Raw genomic sequence first — 15,680 nt, 5'->3', positions numbered from 1 at the left:
TTAGAAAAAAAAAATTCTAATAAATCTCTCTTAAATAAATGATTGAATGTCTCATACAAGTATAGAGTCTACAAAATTGTACATTCCATATCTATATGAAATATTTGGTCATTTATTTAGAATCCCTACTCTGGCATTACCTTGTCTGAATTGATAATCTTAGGTTTGCTTTTGGCTACGGTAAAAATTACTTTAAACTTGTTTAATTTGGATCTTCAAGATTCACTTTTTTAAAAAATTAATTTTAATTTTTTTTTAATTTTTATTAATTTTTTTTAATATTTTAAGTAATTTTAAAATTTTAAATATACCTACCATAAATACAATTCAAAAGTGTAATATTTATAAAAAAAATTAGAAAATTGACTAAATATAAAAAATACATCAAAAAAAAAAAGAAGCTAGAATTTAATACAATTTTCATATTATTGTGTATTTATTAATTTTTTAAAATATTTTTTAGATACATATAAGTAAAAAGTCAAAAAATTACTTAAAATTTTAAAAATATTCACTAAAATTAAGAAAAACAGAAAAAACAGAAAACTCAATTTTTAAAAATTCAAATATAGAAAAGTGAAACTAAACACACAGATTTTTTTTTATTTTACTTATAGTGATTTTATTATTATTGTTTTAAAATGTTAAAATATGAATCACTTTTGTAATTTTGAAAATTATATATCGCCTCTTCAAGTTTCAAATTGTATAACAAGTGATCAATTTTATTATTAATCATTAAGTTAATTGACAAATTTTAATAATGTAAAAAATATATTTCAATTAACAATTCAAATTATTTTATTGTTATATAAAAAATTAGTTAGGATTTTTTTTTTAAATTAATTTTGTTAAATAAAAAATTATAACAATAGACTATTTATAGTTTTTAAAACTATAAGAGAAATCCATATTTACTTTATCATAATTATAATCAGTCGCAAATGTTTTATTATTATTTTATGACTTTATTTTCTTTCTTATATTTAAAAAAATAAAATAAAATCAGTCTAGTCTAACAATAATTAAAAATAAAATAAAAGTCATTAAAAAAACACATAAAAAATACTAGTACAAGGCAATAGTCTTATTGTCATTTTTATATTTCACTCTTAAATTATAAATTTCATCTAATTAATACTTAATTTTTTATTTCAATTTATCTTAATTTCATCGGAGATAATTAATCAAAAGTAATAGTAGTAAAAACTTAACCTAAAAGGAGGAAAAGTATTTTGCAAATTAGATACAATTAAACATTTATCTTTCGATACCATCTAAAAAAACAAAAAACATATTTCTTTTGCCTCACGCTGTACTATACAACTTACATCTTAAAATCCCATCTTGATATTCAACTCTAATTTCAAATTAGTGGAGGAAAAAAAAAAGGTTTGATTTTATGATTTAAGTTATTTAATTTATTTTTTTTTTTTGTTGTCATAAAATAAGACTTTTGGCCGCGTTTATTTGGCGGGTTAGATTTGATAAGATTGTTAGTAAGAGGATGGTTGATAAAGAGATTGTTAGGCCTCGTTCAATAATATCACATATTAGTTTAAAAATCTAAAAATTATTAAAAAATCTAAAAATCCAACAAACAATATAAAAAAGTCAAAAATTTTCCTTTATTGCTATTTTTTGCATATATTTTCATAAAAAATTAAAAATTCATCCCAAATATACTAATTTTTTTTACCTCATATTTTAGTAAAAAATTATTAAAATAGTATGTTCCCAAATGAGACGATAATGTGGGGATTGTTAGTGAGGAAATTAAGTAAAATGTGTTTATTTTTATGATAGTATGACAGATGGTTAGTGATAAAATTGTTAAATTATTTGTATATAAAATAAATAAATAAATTATTTTTATATGAAAAAAACTAAAACAAATATTAAAACAAACATGTGCACTTGGTAAAAAAAATAATAATTAAAAAAATAATTTTTTTATATATAATAAATTCAGGCCTTGTTTGGGAACATGCTAATTTAGTAATTTTTTGGCTATTTGGCTAAAATATGAGCTAAAAAAAATTAGTATGTTTAGGATGACTTTTTGACTTTTTACGAAAAGATGTGCAAAAAGTAAAGAAAAAATAGAATCTTTGACTTTTTTGTATGGGTTATTGATTTTTTGTTTTTTTAGTGACTTTTTTGCTGAAAAAGCCACTTGCCAAACAAGGCCTCAATCTTTTCACTATTTTTCTAATCTTACCAAAAATTCAGCCAACCTAATCCCCCTACTGAGGGGAATTACTAAGCTCCTTGGACTATCAGTCTGTCATCCAATTTCACTACCAAACATGCTGTAGGTGAAATTCACGACCATAATAGTTCAATCCAATCACCCGAGATGTGAAACAAACAGGCCTTTATGGTTATTGAACCACATTACTTAATTTTTATTTAGGCCTTGTTTGGGGAGTGGCTATTTTAGCCAAAAAGTCAAAAAATTACTAAAAGTTGTCACATCACCTCTCTACTTTTCTGCATATCTTTTCGTAAAAAATCAAAAAATTACTAAAATAGCCTGTTTCCAAACGAGGCCTTAGTATTGCTCTCATTAAACAATGATGGTTTGGTACAACTCACGCGAATTGTTTATAATTTTATTAATGTATTTTTGGAGTTTGTGAAAAAAAGTTGATTGTTTGAAAACTAATGAAGGAATGCTTTTGATTAATACCTATTAGCGAGTGATATATGTGACATGTATGTAATTCAAACAAATAAGAATAAAAATAAAAAATAAAAAAATTAGTATGTATGTTGCCGAAGCGGTAAGAAAATTCTTAATGAAACCTAAGGTTTTAGGTTCTAACCTTGTTGATCTCTTTGTATAACTTGGTGTCCAAACTTTCACGTAATAATAATATAAATAGATAGATATGATTATCAATTTTAAATTTATAATAAGTGTACGAGCAAGAAATAGTCTTCTCGTATAACCCTGTTGATCAAGTCTGCGCTCCTCAAAACGTTGTCGCTTTACTCCCTGAAAACATAAACGTGAGCTAGCCGACAGGTGTGTGCCAGATACCTCTCCGATGCCTAAGTCAGCAAAATAGACAAATAGACAAAAGCTCTGTGTATTCGAGAATCAAAGTTATGTTACCTCTCCATAGGTGATGTTGTGAGCTTTTATAAGTTCCGTGCGGCACAATCCAAGTAGGACTCTTACTCCTCCATGTAGAGTCCTCCTAGAAATCACCTTCCTGAAAGATAATGCTTATCCTTCAACACCTCCCTCACTGCTTAAACCAAGTAAGATGGTTCTACCGCGGTTGGGTGTCAATACGACCGAGATAACATGGCCATGTTAAAGCCACAGACTAGACCGAACTCCCACTAGCTCAGTTCTTCCTTTCACTGCGTGTACCTCGATTTGACATATTCCATCTGTGTTGTCTGAGACCGGGCTAATCACATCGAGCTTGGACCGAGCTAACCAATAACAAGGTTATGAGGAAAGCTCAACATACTTCGGCCCAATATAGTACGACCAAGCTAACTGTCACCACATCGACCATGGTGACCGAGCTAACCACCAAGCTCCTTCGGACCGGGCTATCGGCAAGGCTCCTCTAGACTGGACTAATTACAAGGCCCTTTTACTCAGCTCTTCTTACTGTGGCCCATAGAATGACCCATTACTCAGCTCGGCCCAATTTATATATAAATTACCCTCTCAATTGCCCCTTAATTCCATCTGCGCAGCGTGATAGGGATTACCTGTTACCAGCCGAGCTTAAAAAAAAACTTGAGCCTTCCAACCGAGCTAAATTTACATCGTGCTACCAATTTGTTCGGTCAAAACGTTTCTTCAGTCTCTAACTGAATCGATTTCTATTCCAAGGACACATGGCAGACTCTGATTAGCCAAATGCAGCTGTCACGCCGTCTTCGTACTCCGCATTTTTTGAACAGTCCCGCCTTTTTGTCCTTCCCTCTACACAAAACAAACTCTTCGTTTTGAATCTATCACTCCACTATTCATTACTTTCTCTCTCTTCGAACTCCTTCTCACACATTAACCGAACTAGGATACTGTTTGTATTAGATGCAAGCCTAGTCACAACCAACAACCGCACTAAAACTTATGCCATACTTGTGGTTTCCATAAATTAGGGACTTTTCGTTTCTGCAACGCCACACTAGAAAGCTTCAGCCCCCAACCGAGCTAAATCTAGGGGCTAAACCAGCTCCCTTAGTTCAAAACCGAACTAAGAATGCTGTCCCAATGGCTCAACCGGGCTAAAAGCCCCTTGCTTAAACCGAGCTAAGACTGATAGCATCCCATGTAACCGAGCTAGGACTTCATTTATCTTGCCTATATTCCTTGTAGCACGGTCCCACGATCTGTGCTTAACATCTTTATTTTTTACTTTGCAGACGCTGACTAGGTTGCCCAGGCACTCCTTTGAACGTTCGACCGAGATATCCAACATCTTCTCAGCGCCGAACTAACACTTAGGCTAAGTTATACATAATTTAAATCCTTATGGGTAAATATAGGTTTTTAGTGAACTCACCAGGTGCTTGGCCGAGTTCCGAAGGGACTACCATATCCCTCATGATGTTCATCCCACTTTAGCCGAACTAGATACCATACCCTGGGGAAACCCTGGCTTTGTTCCCTTTACACTTCTTTCCATTGTAGGAACGGGACTAAGATTTCCTGCACAGCCCCTTTTATGTGAGTTCCTCATACAAACCAACCTCTGCCCTACCCAGCTTTCCACAAATTCGTACCGTATAATAAATGGCATCGCCGAGCTAAACCGCAGGGCTGGCTTTAATCTCAGTCTAGCCGAGCTCTTCCACCAATACTCTATAGGATCAAATGAAGATGACTGGGTTTACTATTTAAGAATAAGGCATCGGCGTGAAAAGATAATAAAGAATACCCCAGATAAGGACGTCAATGATGATGATTTCTTCTGGGTATCTGGAAACTTTGAGGACTATCAAGCCCAGATCTCGGGCGACAGAATAAATTGGAATAAGGGTGAAGCCGGTAAAATTACCTCGGCTCAATTCCATGCTTTTCTTTACTTCGGTTTTCTTATGTTGAACCGCACTGACTGTCGTCTTTTTTTCTTCATGCAGATTTGACCTTTCTCAAGTCCCAATGCAGCTATCCCAACTTGTAACAACCCTCACCACTGTTTACTGATTAAACACTAATTACTGCTAAATTGAGACTAAACATGTTAATTGACTGACTGACTGAAATCTGGAACTGATTGATTGTCTGTATCTGTTTAAGTGCATCTCTATCTATTCGACTGTTAAACTATCTATTCATGTTTTATGTTTTAAACTGCAAATTGAAGGCCTTATAGGTGACCGAATCTGAAATTGATTAGTGATATGTGTTAATCATAATTTATGTGATTTTATGGCATATTTATTTGAAATGTGATTTGGTATAATTAAATAGATTAAAATAAGTTAAATTACACAAGTTGCATTATTTACAACTTTGCCACTTAGTAGCCCACTTCATACCATATGTTGAGACTTGAATTATACATTGTTTAGCCTCATTTCCTCAGCCATTCCTTGAGTCCTTAGCCGACTAGAGATAGAGAGAGTGAGGAAACTTGAGTTCAACAATTTTACCTTGGTGATTTGAGGAAATTGAAGGTTGATTGCATGTTTGAACTCCTACACCTAGAATTGGAGACTTAAGGTAGAGATTATACCTTCTTGTTCATGTATTCAAGTTATATGTTGCATGGTTTATGGAAGTCTAGAGATTAAGGTCATGAATTAGCTTAATTTGTTGAATCAAAGCTTAATCTTTGCATGCATGGGTATACTCTTGCATTTTGAAGTTGTTTTTCACAAATTTGCCACATGCATGTTCATATTTTGAGTATAGTTCATGATTTTACCATGTTTTTGGAAGAATCAGCTCATTAAAGCTTTGAATTGGTTTAAACTCATGCATGTCATGTTTGAGTTATGTTCTTGGAAATTGGTTTGAAACTGAGTTTAATTGAATTACCTTTGGGCTTTGATTTCTCAAATTGATCTTTGAAACATGTTATACTATGGGTTTTGAAGTGTTTTCCAGAAAATTAGCCCAAAGGGATCGAATTTGGTATATTGAAACTTGTTTTTGAGCTTGAGGTTCAAATTTAGAAATTCTAGATTTTAAACTCACGCTCGAGCGGAGTGACTGGCGCTCGAGCGTGAAATTCGTGCATCCAGCACTTTACACTATTTTACAGTCCGCTCGAGCGAGGACTTGTGTCACACGCTCGAGCGGGTGTCGAGTGCCCAATCGAGCGTGATTTTCACACATCCAGTACTTTTACTGTAGCTTGCAGTCCGCTCGAGTGGATTGATTCACGCTCGAGCAGAGACCCTTGTCTGCATTTCCGCTCGAGCGGATATAGACACGCTCGAGCGTAACCCCTGTTTTCTGAAAATTCTGAAAAATGTTTAAAAGTGCATCATTGCATCCTCATTCTATCCCAGACATTCCTAGGCCTAGTTTAAGGCATCTTAATGAGGATATTGATGTAGAACCACACTGAGGCAAACTAGGGATTAAGTTATTATTTTCCCAACTGTGTAGCTTAGTGTGTATTCATTCTGTAACTGTGTAGGGTTGGCATCTGGAGACGCGTACTAGCTTATTTGTAGCCCAGAAATCTGTGAGTAACAATGTTGTAAAGATATGTTCGAAAATGAATATTTTCTGAATGATCAACTGAACTGTTTACTGTTAATTGAATGAATGTTTGTCTTCTATTCTGAACTGTATCGTAGCATCCTTAGCAACTATTGTTACTGTTACTGCTACTGTTACAGAGATCTCTGTCAGTTCCTATTTTGGAACTTCTGTTTACTGTTATGATGGCCATCGTTGACTGTTCGGTCTTTCAAGAGCTACTGTTTACTGTACTGTTTTGCTAATGGATGTACCACATATGACTGTTATGACTGAATGACTGATACACTGAATCAATTGACTGTTTTCAATACTGAAAGGACATTCATTCTTAACCTCTTTACGCATTATGTTATTCACTGGGCCTTAGCTCACTGCTTATATATATATGTAGGTGTTCAGGCACTAGACCGGAGCTAGGAGCGTGGGTTAGACTCCCTTTTGTCGAAGCCAACCATCGTGCCTCACTGCGAGGTTCCGAGCCTGTCAAGCTAGGGCTTTTGGGGTGTTTTAATTTCCCCCTTTTTGTATCTGTTTTGTAATTGCTGTACAGACTGAATGGTGTTGTACTGTACTGTTCTAATAGGGATTAAGTCCCTATCCTGAATGATTGTATATAGTGTACATGTATGTATAGATTGTTCTGTTATGAATGTGTATATATATGAAAAGTCTTTTTACATACAGACTGTCACAGCTCATTGGACATCTTTTAATTACTGTTTTGGCTTCCGCCAGCCCCTGTACTCTGTATTACTGTATTACTATCAAGCAGGCCTTCGGTAATCTCAGATTACTGACCGGTTACAGTACTAAACCCATAGAGGCGGGTTTGGGTTGTGACACAATTTAAACACACTTCGAGCCGCACTGCGATATCCTAATAGAGGTTGGGCCGAGCTACTGAATTTTGAATCGACATACAGATACAGTAGTAAGCGAAAGACCAGGGTGACTGACTTTTTGTTGGAAGCCTCTCCTGAACCGGACCCATCCTTGCCTGAAATTAACCTGATCCGACTAACTGCTGAAAAAGAAATGGCCAAGAAGAGAGCCGTAAGAGCCTTTCTGACCGAAACAAACCAGCCCGAGGTACCACTGATCGGCCAAACACAAGAGGCCGTGGTAGCCCTGCCAACCCATCAGCCTTCAACATCTCAGGCAAGTTAGCGTGCTCGAATTTCTCCACCTAAGCCACGCCTTGTCGATGAGGATGAAACCGTGCTTCCTCCAATCGCAGTACCAAGCCCGCAACCTGAGAGCTTGGACCGAACTAACTCTTCTAATTGGGCACCGAAATTTTCGTACCAGAACCGAGCCATCCGAGACACAGATTCAGTTGTGGCAGACAAAGATCATATGCTGGCTTTCAATCTGGCTAAGAGCGTGTGTCTGCCCCCTGATATGGATCATCATGCCCACCTAACCGAGCTAAAAGCTATCCGTTCAGCCACCAAATCAATGGTGCTAATGATTATTCTTTCCTTTATCTTCCTTTTTTGTGCGACTTTTAGCTCGGTTCTTACTCCAATTTGCTTACCATGTTTATGCAGGCCATGCAGAAGAATCAGATTGCTCATAAGCGTGTGCTAGAGCTACGCAAAACAACAAGGCAAACCTTGGCAGAGGTTGACCAGAAGAAGGCTGAGCTAAACGAGGCCAAACAAAAAATGGCCGAGCTTCAATCTGAGGTCGCCCGCCTCACCGGTGTAGTTAACACAGCTGAGGTGGAGAAACAAAAAGCTTTGACCGAGCTGAAAGACTACTACCTGCGTGAGTTTGCCACCATTGAGGAGACGAAGACGGTCGAGATAACTGACCTTGAGAAGAAGATCGGTGATGCAGAAGACCGCGGCTTCAAAGAAGGTGAAGCAACCTACATTCTGCAGTGCAAAGCTGCCAAGGATCTATTTTTTAAGTGCGGGTGGAAGGCGGCGGTGGAACATCGCGGTCACGGTCCAGAGACTGAGGTTTTCCTGAACCCTCCATCGTACTTCATACCGAGCTACATGGCAGAGTATGCAGCCGCCATTCAACAAAAATTCCTTGAATCTGAGGATGATGACGAAGAGACCGTGCCTAATAATGCGCTGGTGATCAATGATCCTGTCATTCAATCAGCTCGGGCGAAACCACCGGTGGAAGACCTGACAACCGAGCTACCAACTGAAGCCGGGCTCCGATTTGAACTGGATGCTGATCTTGACGACCTGTTTATTTGACTTTGTATTTTCTTCTTTTTGTCTTTTGGAAAGCAAACTGTAACCGAGCTGAAATCCCACCCTTTTGTAACTCTTGATTTGCATTCTCAATGAAATTGTCTCTTGTTTTCTTTACCTGTCTGTTCGGTTTACGTCTATGATATAATCTGAATGAAGTAGTTTCTCTGGCCGAGATATTTTATCCCGGTCTTAACTTTGTAATTTAGCTGTCCGTATCTGCCAACCTCTTTAGCCTAGATTCTTATCTTGGCTGAAGAACAACAAGTGTTGGTTTTTTCCAGCCAGGCTCTTCAACTTAGATCCTTACCTCGGTTGAAAAACAATAAATATTGGTTTTTCCAGCCAACCTCTTCAGCCTAGATCCTTATCTCGGCTGAAGAACAATAAGTGCTAGTTTTTTCCAACCAACCTCTTCAACTTAGATCTTTATTTCGGTTGAAAAACAATAAGTGTTGGTTTTTCCTGCCAACCTCTTCAGCCTAGATCCTTATCTCGGTTGAAGAACAACAAGTGTTGGTTTTTCTAGCCAACCTCTTCAACTTAGATCCTTATCTCGGTTGAAGCACAATAAATGTTGGGTTTTCCAGCCAACCTCTTCAGCCTAGATCCTTATCTCGGCTGAAGAACAATAAGTGTTGGTTTTTCCAACCAACCTAGAGTAAAGTGTTTGGTTATTCTGACCAAACGTCCTGCAGCCTGGATCTTTATCCTGGGCTTAGGAGGGGTGTTGGTTTTTCCAGCCAACCTCTAAGTTGGTTATTCCTGCCAACCTAAAGTAAAGTGTTTGGTTATTCCGACCAAACGTCCTGCAGCCTGGATCCTTATCCTGGGCTTAGGAGGGGTGTTGGTTTTTCTAGCCAACCTCTAAGTTAGTTATTTCTGCCAACCTAGAGTAAAGTGTTTGGTTATTCCAACCAAACATCTTGCAGCCTAGATCTTTATCTTGGGCTTAGAAGGGGTGTTGGTTTTTCCAGCCAACCTCTAAGTTGGTTATTCCTGCCAACCTAGAGTAAAGTGTTTGGTTATTCCGACCAAACGTCCTGCAGCCTGGATCCTTATCTTGGGCTTAGGAGGGGTGTTGGTTTTTCCAACCAACCTCTAAGTTGGTTATTCCTGCCAACCTAGAGTAAAGTGTTTGGTTATTCCGAATAAACGTCCTGCAGCCTGGATCCTTATCCTGGGCTTAGGAGGGGTGCTGATTTTTCCAGCCAACCTCTAAGTTGGTTATTCCTGCCAACCTAGAGTAAAGTGTTTGGTTATTCCGACCAAACGTCCTGCAGCCTGAATCCTTATCCTGGGCTTATAAGAGGTGTTGGTTATTCCGGCCAACTATGCTTTCAGTGCTCCTAACTCACTAAAACAATCTTTTACAGAAAGAAACGACTATACTGAAAAGGAACTACTTGTTTTATTGAAAAAGAAAAAATTACAAATTCTTGAAAGAAAAGCTAAAAATAAAATAGTTTGAGATTGGCAGTGTTCCATGGCCTAGAAATGGCTTTCCTGTCTTCGTCTTCCAAGAGGTATGCACCTTTGCCAGCTAATCCAACCATTTTGTAAGGTCTTCCAAGTGGTATGCACCTTTGCCAGCTAATCCAACCATTTTGTAAGGTCCTTCCCAATTGGGCCTTAACTTGCCATCCGGGTACCAGGGTGTTCCCCATTACTTTGCGCAGTACCCAATCTCCAATCTTGAATTGTCTTGGATGTACGGTCTTGTTGTATTTCCTAGATAACTCCTGTTGGTATGAAGCGATGTGAACCAGTGCTCTTTCTCTTCTTTCTTCTGCAAGGTCGAGCTCTAATGCAATGGCCTCTCCATTTAAGTCTGGATCAAAATTTTCGCTTCGAATGGTGGGGAGGCCAACTTCCAATAGGATTACTGTTTCCATGTCGTAGGCTAAGGAGAATGGTGTTTCTCCTGTTGATCGTCGAGGTGTGGTACGGTAAGCCCATAAAACATGAGGAAGCTCCTCAGCCCACTTTCCTTTTGCTTTTTTTAACATTTTCTTCAATCCATCCAAGACAACTTTGTTTGATGCTTCTGCCTGGCCATTTACTTGGGGATATGCCGGTGTAAAGATGCAGAATTCTATCTTGTACTCCTCACAAAAGCCTCTAAAAACTTTACCGTCGAACTGGGTGCTGTTGTCTGATATTAGTGCCTTGGGTATGCCGAACCGAGTGATTATATTCTGCCAGACGAACTTCTTCACATCTTTCTCCTTTATTGATGCTAGTGCTTCTGCTTCCACCCACTTTATAAAGTAGTCTGTTGCTGCAAGGAAGAATTTTCTGTTACCGGGTGCTGTTGGAAGTGGTCCTACTATGTCCAAGCCCCATATTACGAAGGGCCAATGGCTAGTTAGGGGTAGAAACTCTCTGGCTGGCTGATGTATTTGATGTGCGAACTTCTGACATTTCTCGCACTTCTTGACATACTTCTCTGAATCTGCTTGCATGTAAGGCCGCAAATATCCTTGCGAAATTGCTCTGTAAGCCAATGATCTCCCCCCTTGGTGGCTTCCGCATACGCCTTCATGAATCTCGAACAGGAATGCTTCGACCTTGCTGGGATGGACACACTTTAGGTAAGGTCCTGTGTAGGATTTTTTGTATAAGGCCATTGATGGGGAGAGCCAAAATCGCTGTGACTTTGCTCTTATCTTGTTGGCCTCTTTCTTTTCTTCAGGTAAAATGCCGTCTTTTAGGAACACTATGATGGGATCCATCCATGAAGGGCCTAGTTCGGCGCAACATACTTCTTCTATTTCAGGTTTTTCAATGCTTGGTCTGGGTAGGAAGTCGATCAGTAGTGGATGTGGGATGGATGTATCTGCCATTGAAACAAAGCCTGCTAGTTCGTTTGCTCTGCTATTTTCTTTTCTGCCAATCTGTTATATCCGCATTACTTTGAACTTCATGATCTCTTTTCTGACTAACTTTTGGTACTTAGCCATCATTTCATCATTTGCTCCATAGTAGCCTGAAATTTGGTTTACCACCAGCTGTGAGTCATTGTAGACCATGAGCTTGGTGGCCTTCATGTAGAATGTTGATTTCAGTCCTGCTAAAAGTGCTTCATACTCCACTTCGTTGTTTGATGCTGGGAAGCCAAGGTTGACTACCTGTTCCACTACTAGGCCATCTGGTGAGATGAGGACTGTGCTGAGTCCTGCACCATGCCTATTGGATGCTCCATCCATAAAGAGCTTCCACATCTCTCCAACGAATAGCTTCCAGCAGGTGGAGGGATCGGATGATGCCTTGGGGTTCTGAGTGTTGCTGGTGTTTTCTTTAAAGTCCACACTTACTGTTTGCCCCTCGCTATTTGATTGTACAAAGTCTATATTTGTCGATGGGTCTTTGCTTGGTGCAGCATGGTTTGTTTCTCCCTCCTTTTGTTCACTCTGGTCTGTTCTAGGATGTGGCTGGGTATCCTGTATTAGGGGTTGCGCTATTCCGGCGTCACTTTCCATCCCTATTTCGGTTGTACCCGTTAAGTCAACTGGGCAGACGTGATGACTTCCTGGTATGAATTCTGCGACAAAGTCTGTCAAAGCTTGGGCTTTTTATCGCGGTTTCTGGGTTGAAACTTAATGTCAAACTATCCCAACTCTACTGCCCACTTCAAGATTCGTCCAGAAAAGTTCGCCCTCTCAAACAAAGCTTTTAATGGAAAAGTTGTGAGAACGATTATAGTGTGGGCGTGAAAGTAGTGCGACAATTTCGTTGAGGCCATCATCAAGGCTAAGGCTAGTTTTTCTAATGGTAAGTACCTGGTTTCTGCGCCCAGCAATGTCTTGCTAACATAAAAGATGGACAGATGTTGGATTCCTTTTGCTCAGACCAACACTGTGTTAATTGCGTGCTGTGAAACTGCCAGGTACAAAAATAGTTCTTCTCCAAGTATTGGGGTCACTAGCAGCGGTGGAGAAGACATGTATTCCTTCAAACTTTCTAGGGCACGATCGCATTCTTCATCCCATTCAAACTTGGCCTTTAGTGCTTGAAAGAATGGTCGACATCTATCTGATGACCGACTTATGAACCGGTTTAGCACGACTGCCATACCAGTGAGATGTTGTATTTCTTTTACTGAGTTGGGTCTCTCTAATTCCTGAATTACTTTGATCTGAGAGGGGTCTCCTTCTATACCTCGGTTGGTCACCAGAAAGCCTAGGAATTTGTCTAATCCTACACCAAATGCGCATTTAGATGCATTAAGGCGCAATTTGTGCTTCTTTAGGATCTGAAACATCTCACCTAGGTCCTTGAGATGGTCATTCTCATTCTTGCTTTTGGCTACCATATCATCGATGTAAGCCTCTATTGTTCTGTCTAACAATGGTTCGAACATCTTGGTGATCATCCGCTGGAATGTTGCCATTGCATTTTTTAGGCCAAAGGGCATGACCTTGTAACAATACAGTCCTCTTGGCGTCGTAAAAGATGTGACCTCCTGGTCTGGCTCGTACATAGCGATCTGATGGTAACCTCTGTATGCATCAAGAAAGCTAAGACGGTTGTGTCCTGCCGTCAGATCTACCAGTTGGTCTATCCGTGGTAAAGGAAAGTTGTCCTTTAGGCATGCCTTGTTGACTGTTTTGTAGTCCACACAGACACGCCATTTTCCATTCTTTTTCGGCACCACTATTGTGTTGGATATCAATTTGGGATAGTGCACCTCTCTGATATCTCCTGCCTCTAGAAGGTTTCCCACTTCTTCCGCCACTATCTCGGCGTGGTGGAGTGCTGATATGCGAGTGTGCTGTATGATTGGTCTTGCAGTTGGGTGGATATTCAATTGATGACAGATGAAGTTTGGGTTGATGCCAAGCATGTCATACGGCGTCCAGGCAAACACTTCGATGTTAGAGGTCAAGAATTTCATGACCTCTATTCTCTCGGTGCTGGACATAGATGAGCCAAGCAAAAAGAACTTTTCCGGGTCCTTTTCATCTATTCTTACCCGTACCAAGTCTTCCACTGCCTTCTGTTCGGCGGCTTTGCCAACATCCGCAAACAATTCATTACTCTCAGGTTCTTCTACCATCTGAACAAACCCTTTGGCAGCTCTGTTGCCATTTACTGTGACGAAGCATTGCTTTGACATAATTTGGTCTCCATAGACCTCTTCAATTACTCCGGCTTCGTTGGGGAACCGCATTATTTAATGATAGGTTGACGCTACCGATCGCATGGCGTGCAGCCATGTTCTCCCCAAGATTATGTTGTAAGTAGAATGTGACTTTCAATACCCAGAATTCCACTTGTTTCGTCATGCTTCCTGCTCTGACTTGGAGGATAATCTTGCCAACTGGCCACTCTGGCATTGAGTTGAATCCGATCAGGGGAGATACGGCAGGTGCCAAGTCTTTGTCCTCCAGTTTCAACTGTTTAAAAGTTTCGTAGTACATTATCTCACATGAGCTCCCTTGGTCGATCAAAATTCGCTTGACGTCGTAATCCTTGACGCGGAGAGTGACGACCAGTGCATCATTGTGAGGGCAATATATCCTTGCCAAGTCTCTGTCTGAAAAAGATATGATGTTCGTGGCCTCTGTTTTTCCCTTTTTGATGGTGGGTTGCGCATTTAATACCTCCCTTAAGTGCTTAGCCTTTTTTATCATTCCCTTGAGCTCACATATTCGCTCAGGTTCGAATACCCCATGTATTACGTTTATCACGCCTTGAGGTGAGGCGTCAATCAGTGTTCCGTCTGGGTGATCGTGGTTTTGGGGGGCTAGTTGCGTCATTCCTTCTATGCACCGGTCCAGGTGACCAGCTGCCACTAACTCCTCAAGATGCTGTCTCAACAGCGTGCAATTTTCAATGCGGTGCCCCTTTTCCTTATGGAAGATGCACCGAGATCTTTCGTCGTAATCCTTTTGCGCTTCTCCCAGCTTAGCTGGCTATCTGATGAAAGGTTCATCACGTATCTCGCTGAGAATTCGGTAGATTGGTTTCTTGAATACCGTGGTAATGGCAGTGCGGACTCTCAACAATCTTTTATCTTGATCTTCTCCGTTGTCTCGCTTGCCTCGCCCATTCTTGCTTGGACGTTCTGCCGCGTTGACTTTTGTCGAAGTCTTTTTATCCGGTATTGTGGTTGTACTAGACTTCGTTTTAGCACTGGCGCCATCCTCCTCCACTGGCGCCATCCTCCTCCACCCGAATGTGCTGGTGTACCCTTTCCATTAAGGCTTCCATTGTGAGGGGAGGCGTCATGGTAATTGAGTCCCTCAGCCTGTTTCTGACTAGAAGACCTCTTTTGTATTGCACGATGGCAAGATTTGTGGGGTAATCTCCTATCTAGTTTAAGGTCTCCCAATAACGACTATTGTAGGATCTCAACGTCTCCTTGTCGCCCATGTCAATGGAGAGTAACTGATCGATTTCTACTGGGGTCTTGGTGTTCGTTCTGAACCTTGTTACGAACGCCTCTGCCAATTGTGCCTAGGAGGCTATGTTGCCTGGTAGCCTTTCGAACCAAGTTAAACCTAAGTCGCCAAGGCTGGATGGGAATAGGATGCACATCAAAGCCTCGTTTCGCCTGTATACTGCCATGACCTGGCAAAAATGGCTTAGGTGCATGTAAGGGTCTGTCTTCCCTTCGTACGTCGTAAATTTAGGCTGGATGAAGCCTGAAGGTAAGGGTGCGTTCTCAATCGCCGGAACGAACGGCGAGCTATGTAACCTTGCTAGTGCTTTATCTGTTGGTTTGTAGGCAAGGTACGGTATTGGCATTCCTATCTCGGCGCTTC

This window comes from Camellia sinensis, chromosome 8 (assembly GCF_055761805.1).
Source record: "Camellia sinensis isolate YWXY chromosome 8, ASM5576180v1, whole genome shotgun sequence".
NCBI classification, from domain to species: domain Eukaryota; kingdom Viridiplantae; phylum Streptophyta; class Magnoliopsida; order Ericales; family Theaceae; genus Camellia; species Camellia sinensis.
The sequence above is the reverse complement of the archived record's forward strand: the minus strand, read 5'-3'. Positions refer to the sequence as shown.